Consider the following 14,786-nt stretch of genomic DNA (forward strand, 5'->3'; position numbering starts at 1 on the left):
GATTGATATATAGTATGGATGGGTTTGGACACCGGAAGTGTTTCGGGCGTCACCGGTAACGTACCGGGACCACCGGGACCACTGGAGGTGGCCCCGGGGGTCCACCGAAGGGGGGCGACGACCCCAAAAGGCTAGATGGGCCAAGTGCGGGAGGGAACCAGCCCCTAGGTGGGCTGGTGCGCCTTCCACACCCAGCCCAATGCGCAAGTGGTGGGGAGAGGGGGCAACCCTAGGCACAGGTGGGCCTTAGGCCCACCAGGTGGTGCGCCACCCCCTCCCACCCTAGCCGCCGCCCCCCTTTCCCATCTGGTGGCTGCCGCACCACCTAGGGGGAACCCTAGGGGTGGCGCACCCCCTTCCCCTCCTCCTACAAATAGAGAGGGGTTTTGGCCCTTGGGAGACAGACTTCTCCCTATCACTCGGCGCAGCCCTGCCCTTCTTTCTCCTCCTCTGTGCCGGTGCTTGGCGAAGCCCTACCGGGAGACCTCATCTCTCCATCGACACCACGCCGTCGTGCTGCTGGAGTTCTTCCCCAACCTCTCCCTCCTCCTTGCTGGATCAAGGTGCGGGAGACGTCACCGGGCTGCACGTGTGTTGAACGCGGAGGTGCCGTAGTTCGGCACTAGATCAGAATCACACCGCGATCTGAATCGCTGCGAGTACGACTCCATCAACCGCATTCTAGTAATGCTTCCTCTTAGCGATCTTCAAAGGTATGAAGATGCTCTTACCCCTCTCTCGTTGCTGGTCTCTCCATAGGAAGATCTAAATATGGCGTGGGAAAATTTTGAATTTATGCTACGTTACCCAACACCAATATGCGTAGATGTCCGAGGGCATAATAGTGTACCTGCCTACATGAAGACCGAACAAAGAAGGAGCAGGCAAAGTAATAGTCTCTCGAGTACCCTGACTAAATACCAGGTTATAAATCATCCGTCTACTAGCATCTCTATCCAGAAAATCATGGCGAACCATGCTGTCATAATCGAGATATTTCTCAGGAAGAAGCATCTCTTCTTCCTCGCGAAGTCTAATAGGTCTCTCAAAGTGTCTAGCAAGACGAGTAGCATAGATACCTCCATAGACGAGACCTTTGGAATGGTTTGTGTTCAACCGCTGAGCTACTATAGCACCTAGGCTATAAGTCTTAGTGCTATAAAGGCCTTCGCCCAAAACCACAAGGTCTGGAGAGCTAAGTCATCCAGCCTCCCCACGGCCAATCAAACATTTTCCCACAAATAATGAGAAGTACCAAAGCACAAGAAAATGTATGCTACAATTCTAGCGCGAGACACTCCTCTCTCCTCTCCAACAGCAATAGTACCTATGAAATCCTCCAAGTCCCGTGGACGAGGATCATGAATATCCCCAGCATAAGGTAATTTGCATAAATTGCAAAAATCCTGTAGTGTCATGCACTGGGGGATGTCGTATAACATGAACTCAACCATGGGAGGATTCTCCTCGGATAAAAGTTGAAGCTTTGAACGAAAATATTGGTGAGGAGGAGGTATTGTGAGCACTTATCTTCAACGAACACGGTAAGACCTGTGTTCTCCACCAAGTAATAAAAGTCTTCATAAAGCCCGGCGGCCCGCAAAAATTCATCACTTGGCCACTCGCACGCTCGAACTTCTGCGACTCGAGGAACCGCATATTTGGGGTGGTTCTTCTCATCCTCCTTGGGGTTACGGCTTGAAGAGCCTCTCAAGAACCTCCTCATCTTTTTCCTTTTCTAGCTCTAAAAAATTCTGAAATTTTTAGAGACTTCGAAAGAAAAGTGAATAAAGATTAACCCAACTCGTAGCAACTACTCCTACTAGTGCCTAGAGACCGTATCACGCGCTAAAACTACTTCAGACCAGCTAACATCAACATTTCAAGCTCAAGAATAGGGTCACCAAGGTAGCAAGAATACGCGAAGGATAAAGCACTAGAGCAAAAACTAATTGGACCAATGGAGGAGTCACTTACCAAGGAGTAATTTCCCCAAAACGGTTCGGAGAATGGTGCTTTGAGCAAGGAGATCGAAAATCATAGCCAAATGAGCAAGAACACGGGTTTGAGCTACGAAACGATTTTTTCTAGAGGTAGAAAAAGAGTATGGGAGCTGGAATGAGTGGAGTGGGTCCCTGTGGGCCCCACAAGCTTGCTTGCCGCGGCCAGGGGGAGGCTGCGGTGACAGGGCTTGTGGCCCACTAGTGTGGCCCCCAGGCCAGCTCTCGGTCCTAGTATTTTTCAAATATTCCAGAAAAAATCATACTAGATTTTCAGGACCATCATAGAACTTTTATTTTTGGGGTACTTTTCTTCGGGATGCTAAAACAGGAAACATGGAAAACTAAACTAAATCTATCATTTTTCTTCTAAGCAACAGAAAGTGAAAGCTTAAAACAGAGGTATGAGACTCTTTGATTCATCCATTTCATGGTCATCGAAAGAAATCCGTCAATGGGGTTGATCAAATCCTCATGACAAAACCTTCTCGAATCGCAAAAGAGAATGGAGAATTTTTTTAATAGCCACTAAGTCACCTCAATGGGGATATGTATCTCCCCAACAAGCAAATCATACTTCATCTTGACACGAGGAATAGGGCATTCAAAGCTCCCAATAAGAATCGATGAAGTTTTTTCGATAGCATTGATGCAATGTACTTGATATCATTTCTTCGGAAAGTGCATTGTATGCTCATTACTGTTGACATGGAAAGTGACATTGCCTTTGTTGCAATCTATAACAGCCCCTGCAGTGTTTAAAAAGGGTCTTCCGAGGATGACAGCCATGTCATCGTCCTCGGGAATATCCAAGATAACAAAGTCTGTTAAGATGGTGGTGTTAGCAATCACAACAGGCACATCCTCGCAAATGCCGACAGGGAGAGCAGTTGATTTGTCGGCCATTTGCAGAGAGATTTCAATGGGTGTCAACTTATCCAGTTCAAGTCTACGATAAAGAGAGAGCGGCATAACACTAACACCGGCTCCAAGGTCACATAAGGCGGTTCTTACGTAGTTTCCTTTAATGGAGCAAGGTATAGTGGGAACTCCGGGATCACCAAGTTTCTTAGGAGTTCCACCTTTGAAAGTGTAATTGGCGATCAGGGTGGAGATCTCAAGATCTGGTATCTTCCGTTTATTAGTCACGATATCTTTCATGTACTTGGCATACGGAGACATTTTGAGCATATCAATTAACCGCATCTGCAGAAAGACGGGTCTCAACATTTCAATAAAGCGCTCAAAATCCTCATCATCCTTTTTCTTGGATGGCTTAGGAGGAAAGGGCATGGGTCTCTGAACCCATGGCTCTCTTTCTTTACCATGCTTCCTAGCAGTGAAGTCATTCTTATCGTATCTCTCAGGTTGTGGGTTATCAGGATCAACCATAGGTTCAATCTCCACATCCTTATCATTGCTAGGTTGAGGATCATTATGAACATCGCTGTCCATATTGTCACCAGGTTCATGTTCATCACCAGATTGTGTTTCTGCATCAGACGCAGAAATATCATTTGGTTCTTCAGGTGTGACAGCATTTGGTGAACTGACTTGTAGGTTTCTATCATCCTTCTTCTTCTTCTTAGGATGACTGGGTGTATCAGCATTAATTCCTTGAGAATCCTGATCAATTCTCTTAGGATGGCCTTCAGGATACAAAGGTTCCTAAGTCATTTTGCCTCCTCTAGTAATGACTCTGGCAGAGTTGTCATTTAATTCATGGAGCAAGACATTCTGAGCTTTACGTACTTGTTCTACCTGAGTAGTAATCATAGAGGCATGTTTACTCAGAAGCTTCAGATCATTGACATTTCTGTCTACACAAGCACTTAAATGACTAAGCATACGAGTACTTTGTTCCAAATGTATGTTAACATAATCATTGAAACTCTGTTGTTTGGCAACAAAGTTGTCAAATTCATCAAAGCATAGGCTAGCGAGTTTGTCAAAAGGAATATCACTCTCATCAAACCTATGCAGAGAATTCACTTCTACTACTTGTATCAGGTTATCGAGACCATGGATCTCTTCAATAGGTGGTAGATTCTTGACATCTTCAGATCTAATGCCTTTCTCTTGCATAGATTTCTTGGCTTCTTGCATATCTTCGGGACTGAGGAATAGAATACCTCTTTTCTTAGGAGTTGGCTTAGGCGGTGGTTCGGGAATAGTCCAAGCATTATCGTTGATCAAGATGTTATTCAGTAGAATCTCAGCTTGTTCTATAGTTTGTTCCCTAAACACACAACCGGCACAACTATCTAGGTGGTCTCTAGAAGCATCGGTAAGTCCGTTGTAGAAGATATCAAGTATCTCGTTCTTCTTAAGAGGGTGATCAGGCAAAGCATTCTGTAGTTGGATGAGCCTCCCCCAAGCTTGTGGGGGACTCTCTTCTTTGAGTTGAGCAAAGTTGTATATTTCCTGCAAGGCAGCTTGCTTCTTATGGGCAGGGAAATATTTCTCACACAAGTAATAGACCATATCCTGGGGACTACCCACACATCCAGGAGCAAGAGAAGTGAACCAGGCTTTAGCGTCATCCTTTAGAGAGAAAGGAAACAGCTTAAGGATATAGTAGTAGCGGATCTTCTCCTCACTAGTGAAAAGGGTGGCTATATCGTGTAGTTTGGTAAGATGGGCTACGACCGTCTCAGACTCATAACCGTGGAAAGGATCATATTCAACTAGAGAGATTATCTCAGGGTCGACACAGAATTCATAATCCTTATCGGTGATAAAGATAGGTGAAGTGGCAAACTTCGGGTCGTATTTCATCCTAGCTTTCAGAGATTTTTTCTTCCATTTGAGAAGTAATTTCTTAGCGTCATAGGCATCCTTACACGCAAGAAAATCCTCAGCTATCTCTCCCTCCATAACGTGACCCTCAGGTATATCAGGCAATTCATATCTAGGAGAGCTAGATCTAGCAGGAGCAAAAGCAGGTTCTATCTCAATAGTATCGGCAGTTTCAGAAGCATCACGAGCATTGGCAGTAACACTAGCAGTATGAGCATCAAGGAATACCCCTAGTGGCATATCAGGCAAAGTAGTATCTCTAGCAGTATCAAGCATAGCATCATCACGCAAAATAGCATCTCTAGCATCATCACGCAAAGCAGTATCAAGCATAGCATCTCTAGCAGTATCAGGCATAGCATCTCTAGCAGTATCAGTCATAGCATCTCTAGCAGTATCAGGCATAGCATCTCTAGCAATATTAGGCATAGCATCTCTAGCAGTATCAGGCATAGCATCTCTAGCAGTATCAGGCATAGCATCATCAAACACAGGCGACATATCAAGATTTCTAGCAGGAGGTGGTGTCGCAAACTTACTCATAACTGAAGGTGAATCAAGTGCAGAGCTAGATGGCAGTTCCTTACCTCCCCTCGTAGTTGAGGGCAAGACTTTGGTTTTTGGATCTTTCATATTCTTCATAGTGATCAGCAGATATAAATCCCAAGTGACTCAGAGAATATAGCTATCCTTCCGCGGAAACGCGCCAGAAAAATGTTGTTGACGTGCAACTATTCCTGACTTGATGCCTCCACGGCAACGGAGCCAGAAAAGAGCTGCTTTCAATTGCTCAACAATTAGAAATTGTCTTGCAATAGCCCACCAGCGCATGGGATCGAGGCAGTTTTCGAGGGTAGAGTATTCAACCAAAATTTGTAGGTTCGCACGACGGGAAGTGAAAGAATATTTCAAGTATTAGCAGTTGAATGTGTCAGATTCAACCACACCTGAAAGATTAGTGTCTGCAAGCAAAGTGTCAACAACAAAGTAGTATGATAACAACGGTGCCAGAAACGATCTATTGACGAGGCAGACTATTCCTAACAGTTGTATCAATGGCGCTAGAAAAGTATTGTAGCAAGTAGAAGTAGTGTAACAAGTAACAACAGTGGCAAGGAACAGCACTAGTGACAGCAGTAGCAAGTAGCAACAGTAGCAAGTAACAGTAGCAGCAACAGTAGTAACAGCAGCAGAGCAAAACAAGTAACAGCAGCATCAAGTAATAGTAGCAGTGGGACAAACTCGTAGGCAATGGGTCGGTAATTTGTCGGATGACATTCATTATGCAACAGTTATAACACGGAGAGATATGTGGCTAGCTCCCGTTCGTCAATGTGATGTAGGCATGCATTCTGTCTGTCGTCATACGTGCTTAGGGAAAAGAACTTGCATGACATCTGTTGTCCATCCCTCCCGTGGCAGCGGGGTCCAAAAGGATACTCCGGGATATTAAGGTTCTCCTTTTAATAAAGAACCACTCCAACGCATTAGCACTTGGTGAACACATGAACTCCTCAAACTATGGTCATCACCGGGAGTGGTTCCGGTTATTGTCACTCCGGGGTTGTTGGATAATAACACATAGTAGGTAACTGCAACTTGCAAGATCTGATCTAAAACACACATATATTGGTGACAACATAATAATTTCAGATCTGAAATCATGGCACTCGGGCCCTAGTGACAAGCATTAAGCATGGCAAAGTAGTAGCAACATCAATCTCAGAACATAGTGGATACTAGGGATCAATCCCCGTCAAAACTAACTCGATTACATAATAGATCTCATTCTACTCATCACCGTCCAGCGAGCCTACGAATAGATTACTCACGAACGATGAAGAGCTTCATGGAATTGGAGAGGGAAGAAGGTTGATGATGACGATGGCGACGATTTCCCCTCTCCGGAGCCCAAAACGGACTCCAGATCTGCCCTCCAGATGAAGAACAGGATGTGGCGGCGCCTCCGTATCGCAAACGCGATGAAATCTTCTCTCTTAATTTTTTCGGGACGGAAGGGAATATATAGAGCTGAGTTTGGGGGCGGCAGAGCCATGTGGGCCCCACAAGCTTGGTTGCCGCGGCCAGGGGGTGGCCGCGGCGACAGGGCTTGTGGCCCACTGGCCCGTCCCCTCCGGTGGATCTTTGCGCAGGTATTTTTCATATTTTCTAGAAATATTCTCCGTAAATTTTTAGGACGTTCCGAGAACTTTCATTTCTGCACAAAAACAACACCATGGCAATTCTGCTGAAAACAGCGTCAGTCCGGGTTAGTTCCATTCAAATCATGCAAATTAGAGTCAAAAACAAGGGCAAAAGAGTTCGAAAAAGTAGATACGAAGGAGACGTATCAGCGACCAAGGAATTGGCATCCTCCGGAAGTTGACTTCCTCTCCACACAATCTCCTGCCCAATCTGAGTCAGAATAGCCCACTAGGTTGAAGTTTGCTCCTTTGGGATACCATAGACCAAAGTTTGGGGTATGAGCCAAATATCGAAAGATTCGCTTAACAGCCATATAATGACTTCCTTTTGGTGCGGATTGAAACCATGCACAGATCCCTACACTCAACATAATATCTGGTCTAGATGCACAAAGGTAAAGGAGGGATCTGATCGTGGAGCGATATACCTTTTGATCCACTGCTTTACCATTGGGATCACTGTCAAGCTTGCACCTTGTTGGCATGGGGAACTTGACTGGCTTGACATCTTCGAGCTCGAACCTCTTGAGCATGTCTTGAGTGTACTTGGCTTGTTTGATGAAGGTCCCTTCTAAGCCTTCTTTAATCTCTAATCCAAGGAAGAACTTCAACTCACCCATCATAGACATCTCAAATTTCTCGGTCATTAGTGCAGCAAATTCTTCATTGAACGAAATGTTAGGAGAACCAAAAATGATATCATCAACATATAGTTGCCATATGAACAAATCCCCTTTAACCCTCTTAGTAAAAAGAGTGGTATCTATCTTCCCAATTTCAAATCCACGATCTTGTAACAACTCAGTAAGATACTCATACCACGCACGTGGGGCTTGTTTAAGGCCATAGAGTGCCTTATTAAGTTTGTACACATGATTGGGGAGCTTGGGATGTTTGAATCCCGGGGGTTGTTTGACATAGACCAACTCATTTAAAGGACCATTAAGAAAAGCACTTTTCACATCCATTTGCTGTAATTTGAAATTATGATGAGAAGCAAATGCAAGCAGTATGCGAATAGATTCTAGACAAGCAACAGGGGCAAAGGTTTCACCGTAGTCGATACCCTCGACTTGGGAGTAGCCTTGATCCACCAATCTTGCCTTATTTCGAATCACAATCCCATTGGCATCTTGCTTGTTTTTGAAAATCCATTTGGCCCCGATGACATTATGTTCCTCCTTTGGTCTTGGCACTAAATCCCAGACTTGATTACGCTCAAAGTTATTGAGTTCTTCATGCATGGCCATAAGCCAATCTTCATCATCGAGCGCTTCCTATACATGTTGAGGTTCACAATACTAAACAAACGCGTGATGCTCACAATAATTCCAAATCTGTTGACGAGTGGATACTCCCCTTTTCAAACTGCCAAGCACATTCTTCATAAGATGTGACTTGACCCTTAGCTTGTTCGCAATCTTGGCTGCTCGATGCTCCAAGAGATCTGCATTGGATAACTGGGGAGCATCGACTTGATTACTTTGCTTGCTCTTGCGTTTTGAACCACCCTTGGCACCAGTAGTCCTTTTTGGTGCTGCAGAGGGGAATTGTGATACAGTATCCAGATCAACTTGATTTTCGACTTGAGCAGGTTCACTCGTTTGTCCTTGTTCTTGTGATTGCTCTTGATCTTGATCTTGTGCTTCTATTTGGTCTGGATCTTGTAGTTGCACTTGATCTTGATCTTGAGCAGGTTCGGAACCTTGGGTAAGTGTTTGTACATCGTGGGACACATCACCATCTTTGGGCAATTGATCTTGCCCTTGAGCTTGTTCAACTTGTTGAGGGCCTTCTCTTTGTTCATCAGAAGCGTGTGGGGTTTGTGAGGGTGATGGCTCCACTTGAGTAGAGCATTGTCCTTCTCCTTCGGCCACAAGGGGTTCCTCAATGGGGAGTATTTGACCAATCCCCATTCTTCTCATGGCTTGGGGAGGAATTTCATCACCTACATCACAGAGACCACTTTGCTCCACTTGGGAGCCATTATTTTCATCAAACTCCACGTTACATGTCTCCTCAATGAGTCCGGTGGACTTGTTGAGGACACGGTAAGCATGAGAGTTTGTAGCATAACCAACAAAGATGCCCTCTTGTGCTCTAGAATCAAATTTAGCTAAACGTGCACCTTTCTTGAGAATGAAACACTTACAACCGAATACCCGGAAGTACTTGAGATTGGGTTTGTTACCGGTGAGAATCTCATATGGATTCTTGTTCAAGCCTTTGCGGATATAGAGCCGATTGGGCGTGTGACATGCTGTGCTGATGACCTCAGCCCAAAAGTTATATGGAGATTTGAATTCTGCCATCATTGTTCTTGCAGCATCCATCAATGTACGGTTCTTCCTTTCCGCCACACCATTTTGTTGAGGGGTATATGGTGCTGAATATTGATGTTGTATTCCCTCATCACCTAGAAACTCATCCAAGGTGTAGTTCTTGAACTCGGCGTCGTTGTCACTTCTAATCATCAAAATCTTTGCTTCATGTTGACGTTGAGCTTCATTAGCAAAGTTGTTGACAGTTTGTTGAGTCTCACTCTTCCTCTTGAAGAAATATACCCAGGTGTATCTTGAGTAGTCATCAACAATCACCAAGCAGTACTTTCTGCCTCCAAGACTATCAAATGATGGAGGACCGAAAAGATCCATATGGAGGAGCTCCAATGGCCTCTTGGTGTAAATGAGAGTCGTTGGACGATGAGCAGTTTCATGAATCTTTCCTTCAATGCAGGCACTGCAAGCACGATCTCTGGAAAAACTCACATTTGTTAGTCCACGAATATGGTCCCCTTTGAGAAGACTTTGCAAAGATCTCATATTGACATGAGCTAGTCGGCGATGCCAAAGCCAGCCCACATCAACTTTAGCCATTAGACAAGTCGCAGTCTTAGTGGGTCGCTTTGAAAAGATCACCACATAGAGACCATTTTCGACATATCCAACATAGGCTACTTTAAGAGTCTTGCTCCACAAGAGGACCACGGTATCAAGATTAAATAATGTGGAAAAACCCATAATTGCAAGTTGACGAACCGAAAGTAAATTGTAGGCAAGAGACTCAACAAGCATGACCTTCTCAATAGATAACTCTTGAGAGATGACCACCTTACCAAATCCCAATACCTTTGACGAGGATGCATCGACGAATTGGACATGGGTGGGCATAGATGGAGAAGGATGCACATCCACCACTAAGTCCTTACTTCCGGTCATATGATTTGTTGCTCCACTATCGAGCAACCATGACACCCCACCGGAAGCAAACTCCTGCAATAGATCAAGGCTTGGTTTTAGGTACCCATTTCTGAATGGGTCATTTAATGTTAGAGACGAGGGTCTTAGGAACCCAAATAGCCCATTCAATGGACTCATAGTAAGAACCAACAAATCTGGCATAAACATGCCCATCACCAGCACGACATAAAACATAGGAAGGATTGAGTTTGTCGGATGTGTTGGTAGGAATGGTTTTTCCCTTCTTGACATTATCATCATCCACCTTGTTTCTGTTCACCTCCTGAGTCCCTTCGCCCTCTTTGACAAAGATGTCCATGAGGGTAGGGGATCGTTTGTTCCTGTTCCTCCTTTTTCTTTTTGACTTGGATGTAAGTCCAAGTCCCTCCTTTCCTACCACACCCTTTTGATTGCTCAAGAGGTCATTCAGGCTCTTCTCGCCTTGTATGCATGACACAAGGCCCTTCTCAAGTCTCTCCTTTAACTTGGCATTTTCCTCCACAAGATGTACATGCTCACAACAAGGGTTAGTTGTACAAGCATTATCAATTAACACAAAGGGAGGACAAGTAGAGATTTCCTAATAAGCTTTGCTTGGAGTTGATCATGAGACTCTTTCAGATAGAAATGAACACCTTTCAAGACCTTGTGAGCCTTGTCAAGTGTGTCAAACTCCACTCTGAGTTTGTCATGGCCAACCCCAAGAGCATCCTTTTCAGACTTAAGCATACGAGTAAGAACAGTAGCATGATCTAGTTTCTTTTGCATTTTAGTGCAGTCATCGTTGTATGACTCCTAAAGAGCCAAACAAAGAGTGCGCTCCTTTTCTAGTGCAATAGATAGTTCAGCAATCTCATTGGCATAGTCACGACTATTTCCCCGAAGCTCGGAGATGGTCTCCTCATGAGACTCGATGAGGTCATTAGCCTCACCCAGTTGTTCCAAGAGAGCAACAAAGTGCTTCTTGGGTTCTCCCTTGATTGTGCACAGAAATTTTTCAAGATCATGCTCATTAAGTTCCCCAACATCACTATCATCAACACAATTCAACAATGAAGGAGCGGTAGCGATGTTGGTCTTAATGATGGGGGTTACCTAATCGATACCTTTGGCCATGAGGCACTTGGCGATGTGGTTCTCGTTGGGGCGTTGAAGAGAGACACCTTCTTGGGAGAAGGGGTGGCAATGGCGACAGTTGTAGTTGCCACCATATCGTCATCGTCATCATCATCGGAGGGGTACTCTTCAAGAGCCACCATACCCTTTGGGTGGGGTTTCTTCACAAAGTTGTTCTTGTTTGGGAATGACTTGGTTTTGTCTTTGCGAATGAGCTTGCCCCCGTTGTCTTCCCTTTTCTCATAGGGACATTCGGCCACGAAGTGACTCACATTACCACAGTTGTAGCATGTCCTCACTCGTTGCTTGGGTTTGAACCCACTTGAGTTGTTCTTGGTGAAGTTGGGTCTTGAGTTCCTCTTGTTGCCCCAGAATTGCCTTGACGCAAGAGCCATGCGCTTGTGATAAGCATACTTCATGTCTTCAGGGCAGCTCTCCTCTTCCTCATCCTCTTCTTCTTCTTCTTCAGAAGCAGCTTTTGCCTTTAATGGAAGGTTGGGTGAAGCTGTCTTTGAGCGAACTCGAGCAAGTGCATTGTCAGCTGTCTCGTTCATGATTGACATTGCAATGAATTCATCCAACACCTCACTGGAAGACAAGGAGTGGAAGTCTGGTCGTTGGCGAATGACAGATGACATGGCTTTATTGAAAGGCATGATGGCCTTGAGAAACTTGCGCTTGACCCATGTATCATCCACATCCTTGCTCCCATGGTCCTTGAGAGCCACAGCAATAGCAGTCACCCTTCGATAGAGATCACGAGGGTCCTCATCTTCCTTCATCACAAACTCAAAGGCCTTATCAAGTACCACTTCATAGTTGGACCGTTGAATGCTTGAGCTTCCCTTGTACAACACCATAATGTGCTCCCAACAGTCCTTAGCCAGAGTGAAGGGACACAAGTGAGGAAGATCTTCAGGTGGTACTGCGGACTGGAGAATAAACAATGCGGAGTGATTATATTGATTGTCTCCTTCTTCTCTTGGAGTGAGGTTGCTTGGGTCATGGGGATAGTAGCCTTGCTCGATGATTCTCCACAAATTTGTTGAGCTGTGATTCAAATGAGACTTAATAGAAAATACCCAGTTAGCAAAATCACCCTTTACAAGCTTAGGAGGAGGACCAACAGGATTAACACGCGGTGTGGGAACCGGTCCTCCATAGACCATGGGTGGTGGAACTGATGCATAAGTTCCATTCCCATCATTTTTGAGAGGAGGGGAAGGTTGCATACCTTTAGCCATTTCCTTAGAGGAATTGGCCTCCGAATCTGTGTTGGTGGGTTTAACCACCAACGCCGGTTCGGTTGAACTTTTAATTCCATCAATTAACTCTTTAAGCATGGTCTTGACCTCGTTCATCAAGGACATCTTGAGTGTGGCCATACCCGTATTCAAGTCGTCCCTTGTGATCGAAGTCAAGTCCATGGCCTCGGTTTGCGCATGGGCAACTCCCTCATCATCTTCCATACTCTTCGGGTGGTGAAACCCTTAATAAAGAGACGTGGCTCTGATACCAATTGAAAGGATCGATATGGTTAACTAGAGGGGGGTGAATAGGCAACGACCACTTTTTAATTAATCTTAGCAAGTTAGGGTTAGCAACATAAGGGTTCTCTAAAATGTCAACAAAGAGGTGAAGCTATATGATGCTACCAACGAAGATAACTAAGACAAGTAAGAGATAAACAACAACAAGAGCATGCACAATGTAAAGGTTAGAGATAACCGCAAGTGGAACCAATGAAGACGAGGATGTGTTACCGAAGTTCCTTCCCTTTGACAGGAAGTACGTCTCCGTTGGAGCGGTGTGGAGGCACAATGCTCCCCAATAAGCCACTAGGGCCACCGTATTCTCCTCACGTCCTCACACAATGCAAGGTACTGTGATTCCACTATAGGTGCCCTTGAAGGCGGCGACCCAACCTTTACAAACAAGGTTGGGGCAAACTCCACACAAAGCTTGGAGGCTCCCAACAAAACCACGGAGCTTCACCACAATGGAATGTGGCTCCGAGGTGATCTCAACCGTCTAGGGTGCTCAAATACCCAAGAGTAACAAGATCCGCAAGGGATTGGTGGGGGGGAATCAATTTTCTCTTGGTGGAAGTGTAGATCTAGGCCTTCTCAACCAATCCCTAGGAAATCAACAAGTTTGATTGGCTAGGGAGAGAGATCAGACACTTTTGAGCTTAGGGAGCAACAATGGAGCTTGGGAGGGTCAAAGGTAGGGTCCTAGAGCAAGAAGAACCCTTTATATAGTGGGGGGGGGGGAATCCAACCGTTTTCCCACTCACAGCCCGAGCCTAGCGGTACTACCACTGGCTGCAGCGGTACTACCGCTAGCACTCCAGCGGTACTACCGCTGGCTGCAGCGGTACTACCGCTGAGCCCATGGTAGTGCAGATACACTACCAGGCCAACCACCGCCAAGAAAGTCTTCACAAAAAGTCCGACGAAGTACATCCGCTAGGAAGGCGGTACTAAGTTCCTGGAGCGGTACTACCGCTGATCAGGGGCGGTACTACCGCCAGCACAGCGGTACTACCGCTAGGTCCAGTGGTACTACCGCTGGGAGACCTTTTTGCAAGAGGAGATAAACCAGAGGCGGGAACCACTCCAAAGTTGCAGGGAAAGGGAAAGGAGATAAAGTGTGTGCGTGCAAAATTGATTCCACCCAAACCTTTCCACTACGGGTCACCTCTTAATAGTACGGCGTTCCTATGACTCAAAGAAAGAGAATCGTAGAGGACGCCGTGCTTCTGTTCCATGGAGGGGGCCGAGTCGTCTTGTGCCGTTGACATGTGTTATCTGAAATCTTAATGCACACGATTAGTCCTTTACGGTACTGTCATCAATCACCAAAATTACTTAGGCATAAATATGCCCTAACACCATGAACACTAGAAATAATAAAAATTACATCCAGATTCACAGACCACCTAGCGAGGACTACAAGCACCGGAACGAGCCGAAGGCACACCGCCGTCATCGCTTCTCCCTCATCGGAGTCGGACAAAACTTGATAGTCGAGAAATCGTCGTGCTAAGGCCTCATAGAACTAGCGCACCAAAACAGCAACCGTCATCAATGAAGAGTAATGTAGATCAAAAGAATCCAACCTGAAGACACACAAAATAGACGAACAACGAACATATCCGACCAAATCCACCAAATGCAGATCTGCAGGAGACACATCTCCACACGCCCACCAATGCTGCTAGCTAGATGCACCACCGAAACGGGGCCTAGAAGGAGAGAACTTTATTTCATCTTCAAGGAGTCATCATCGTCTCGTCTTCTTAAACAGGACACAAACTCTAACAAAATTTGAAAGCGCGTCTAAAAATAAAGCCCTCCCACTGACAAAGGCCGAGATCCACCACGTCCCCATGGCCCTAAGGCCACCGGAGACAAGGCAGATCAGCG

The sequence above is a fragment of the Hordeum vulgare genome, chromosome 3H, assembly GCF_904849725.1.
Source record: "Hordeum vulgare subsp. vulgare chromosome 3H, MorexV3_pseudomolecules_assembly, whole genome shotgun sequence".
In the NCBI taxonomy this organism is placed as follows: Eukaryota; Viridiplantae; Streptophyta; class Magnoliopsida; order Poales; family Poaceae; genus Hordeum; species Hordeum vulgare.